The following is a 4299-nucleotide window of genomic DNA, read 5'->3' on the forward strand; positions in this document are numbered from 1 at the left end:
ACATCGTGGTCAAGTTAAATGGGCTGACCAGGTTGTAGCTAACCTAGAGCAGACCTTCGTGAAACTCTGAGCAAACGGCATCAAACTCTCAAACTCAACCCTAAAAAGTGCATTTTCGGGGTCCCAAGGGGTATGCTGCTGGGTTTTATTTTCTCCGAGCGTGGCATCAAAGCCAAACCAGAGAAGATCTCGGCCATCACTGAGGATGGGTCCGATTCAGAAAATAAAGGGGGTACAGCAAGTTACAGGGTGCCTCACCGCGCTTAGCCGCTTTTTCCCACTCCTCGGCAAACGAGGTCTCCCCCTCTATCGGCTCCTGAAGAAGGACGACCATTTCGAATGGACGCCCGAGGCCCAAGAGGTACTTGACAAGGTCAAGCAGCTCCTGACGAAGGCCCCGATCCTGGTCCCCTCGACCAATGGGTAACTGCTTCTCCTCTATGTTACGGCCACCACGCAAGTGGTCAAGTGCCGCCCTAGTAGTAGAGCGAGAAGAAGAGGGACACGCCCTCAAAGTGCAGCATCCCATGTACTTCATTAGCGAGGTCTTGTCCGATTCCAAGACTCGCTACCCCCAAATTCAGAAACTCCTATACGCTGTCCTTATCGCCAAGAGGAAGTTGCTTCACTACTTCGAGTCGCATCCGGTGACAGTCGTGACGTCCTTCCCTCTCAGCGAGGTCGTCCAAAATCGGGATGCCACAAGAAGAATCGTGAAGTGGGCACTCGAGCTAATGGGTCAAGGCATTTCATATGCCCCTTGGACGGCCATCAAGTCCCAAGTGTTGGCTGATTTCGTTGCAGAGTGGACCAAGATCCAAATATCGCCAGCAGTCATTAACCAAGAGTACTGGACGATGTACTTCGATGGATCACTGATGAAGAAAGGCATCGGCGCGGGGCTGGTCTTTGTTTCACCCCTCGAGGTACACATAAGGTACATGGTTCGCATCCACTTCCCCTCCTCTAACAATGTGGTCGAGTATGAGGCACTCATCAATGGCCTACACATCGCCATCGAGTTAGGTATCCGACTGACTTGATGTCCGGGGCTGACTCCCAGTTGGTCATCGACCAAGTCATGAAGGAATCAAGCTGCCACAATGCCAAGATGACTGTGTATTGCCAAGAAGTCTACCAGTTGGAGGACAAGTTCGACGGTCTCGAGCTCAATCACATCCCGAGGCGTCTCAATGAGGCGGCCAATGCGCTGGTGAAAACGACGTCCGGTCAAGAGCCTAGTGCCGATGGGCGTCTTCACCAGCGATCAGTACAAGCCCCCAGTCCGCTACAAGGAGCCAAAACATGCTAGTGACGGGCCACCTGCCTTGGGCTCAAGAGCTAACTAGCCGACGGCTCCATCCGACCCCGAAGTCATGGAGCTTGACAAGGATCTAGTGACAGAGCCCGACCCTCTAGCCAACTGGAGGATGCCTTACCTCGACTACCTCCTCCGTGAGGCACTGCCGACAGACAAAACAGAGGCTCGAGCTCTACAGGCGAAGCCACACCAGGATCCTACAGCCCTACATCCCCATCGAACAAGGGAAGCAGTTGCTGAGTGATATCCACGGTGGGGTTTGTGGGCACCATGATGCACCTAGGACCCTAGTCAGAAACATGTTCCAACAAGGCTTCTACTAGCCGATCGCAGTAGCCGACGCTGAACAGATTGTGCGCACGTGTGAAGGGTGTCAATACTATGCTCGGTAGACCCACCTGCCAGGCCCAAGCACTCTAAACAATCCCCATCATGTGGCTGTTTGCGGTCTAGGGGCTCGATCTGGTCAGGACCTCTCAAGAGGGCACCCGGGGGCTATACGCACTTGCTTGTCACCGTAGACAAGTTTACAAAGTGGATAGAGGCTCCACCAATCTCCGCAATCAACTCCGAGCAAGCCATGTTGTTCTTCCTTGACATCGTCCATCACTTTGGAGTCCCGAACTCCATTATCATGGATAACGACACGCAGTTCGCTAGGACAAAGTTCCTCTAATTTTGTGATGCATACCACATCCACGTCGATTGGTCCACTGTGGCACACCCCCACACGAACAGGCAAGTCGAGCGCACGAATGGCATGATCCTACAAGACCTCAAGCCTAGGATCTTCAACCAGTTGAACAAGTTTGGTAGACGATGGGTCGTGGAGCTTCCTGCGGTGCTCTAGAGCCTGAGGACGACCCCTAGCCAGGCCACCGGCTACACGCCATTCTTAATGGTCTACGGTTCCGAGGCTATCCTCCCGACCGACCTCGACTATGGAGCACCGAGGGTCAGGGCGTATGATGAATAGGGAGCCGAGGCATCCCTTGAGGATGCCATGGACTAGCTAGATGAAGCGCAGTGACATTGCCCTCCTCCGCTCGGCCAAGAACCAGCAAGCATTGCGCTAGTACCATAGCCGTCGAGTGTAGGGGTCGGGCCTTCAACGTCGGAGACCTGGTGCTCCGCCTCATCCAGAGCAACAAGAACCACCACAAGCTATCTCCTCCATGGGAGGGACCGTACGTCATTGCGGAGGTGCTCCGGCTAGGCACCTATAAGCTCAGGACCATCGACGGCGAAGTCTTCATCAACGCCTGGAACATCAAACAGCTACATCACTTTTACCCTTAATCCACACGCTTTCTCTTATCGGTTTCGCTATCAACTCCTTGATCTTTAGTGACACCCGACCCCAGCAACGGCAAGGGGCCCAGGACCATCGATGGTGAAGTGTTCGTCAATGCCTAGAACATCGAACAACTATGTCCCTTTTACCCTTAATTTACGCATGCTTTCTCTTATCGGTTTTGCTATCAACTCCTTGATCTTTAGTGACACCCGACCCAGCAACGACAAGGGGTTGTGCCTCACTCGGGGACTGATAAGAGCATATCTATCCGGTAGACATTCTCTATGCCTAACCCTTTCTCACATTAAGATCTAGATGCAAGGGTTGCGGAAACGAACGTTGAGTAAAACTGGTCGGACCGCAAGAAACCTACATCCTAGCGGCTACAGTGTTTTTGCCCACCAGTGTGATCAGAGTTTTTTGCCCACACCCCGAGCTTTTTAACCTTAACTATGGAAAGAGTCAGAATGCATTAAAGAGCATATCTATCCAGTAGACATTCTCTGTGCCCAACCCTTTCTCATGTTAAGATCTTAGAAGCAAGGGTTGTGGAAACGAACGCTGAGTAAAACTGGTTGGACTGCAAGAAACCTACGCCCTAGTGGCTACGACGTTTTTGCTCACTAGCATGATCAGAGTTTTTTCACCTGCACCCCTGAGTTTACAGCCTTAACGACGGAAAGGGTCGGAACGCATTAACCTTTTTATATAAAAAGGGGAGAAGAGCTAAAAATCTATTTCGCCATAACGAAATTTAAGAGCTTAGTCCACTTATCATAAGTTCATCGCCTGGCTTATCTACCTAACTAATTTCTTGGGGACGATCTCATCCTCTATCTCAGCAGGTAAGTCCTGTGCCAAAGGGGCCACCTCCTTCTCGATGTCGTTCGGCTCAGGCGTCAGTGTAGACAGGAGCGAGAACCATCACATGTAAGGTGGGATACGGAGCTAAAAATGCTCCTACAGCCCATTCAGGCCTAAGATTTTGAAGGCTGGCCCTCCGATGGGTTCACAGCCGCTCCAGGGTGCCCTTAGAGTGAGGGGTGGAAAGGGATGGGCCCACTAGCGGCCAGTACCCGGGCGCACGAGCGCCGCGGCCATCCTGACCCACGTTTGAGTCGTAGTTGGTTCCCAGTCCATGGTTTTTCCTCGAAGAAAGGCAATGAGCCCTTGGGACTGGTTGAACAGGACCTGAGAACTATATGGATTGGCCACTGAGAATCTAGAGTCGGTCACCAAGTGGCCCATGCTAGACCCCCACGAACAGGAAGCCAGGGGCCCCACCCGAACTAGACGGTTAACAGCTCACCGAGCACCCCATTTCGTCAATCGAGGAAAAACATGGCATGGCTCAGCCCCTCCATTTTATCGAGAAAAACGCTTGAGGGATGACTATTACAAAGACGAGCCGACCCTCGATCAGACCCCTGCAACATGCGGGGGCTCGAGGGAAGTTGGACTCGCAAGGAGACCGAATACACGATCGCAGGACGATGGCACAGATCCTAGGGAGGGGTACGTACAAAAACTAAGAATAACATTTCTGAAACAAAAAAAACGTTTTCTCTTACCAGTGTCGCTATCGTCTCCTCGATCTTTAGTGAAACCTGACCATGGCAATGGCAAGGGTTGGGCCTCACTCGGGGGCTGATAAGGGTATATATATCCTTTCTAAAATAGT

Source organism: Miscanthus floridulus, unplaced genomic scaffold (assembly GCF_019320115.1).
Source record: "Miscanthus floridulus cultivar M001 unplaced genomic scaffold, ASM1932011v1 fs_374_3, whole genome shotgun sequence".
NCBI lineage: Eukaryota > Viridiplantae > Streptophyta > Magnoliopsida > Poales > Poaceae > Miscanthus > Miscanthus floridulus.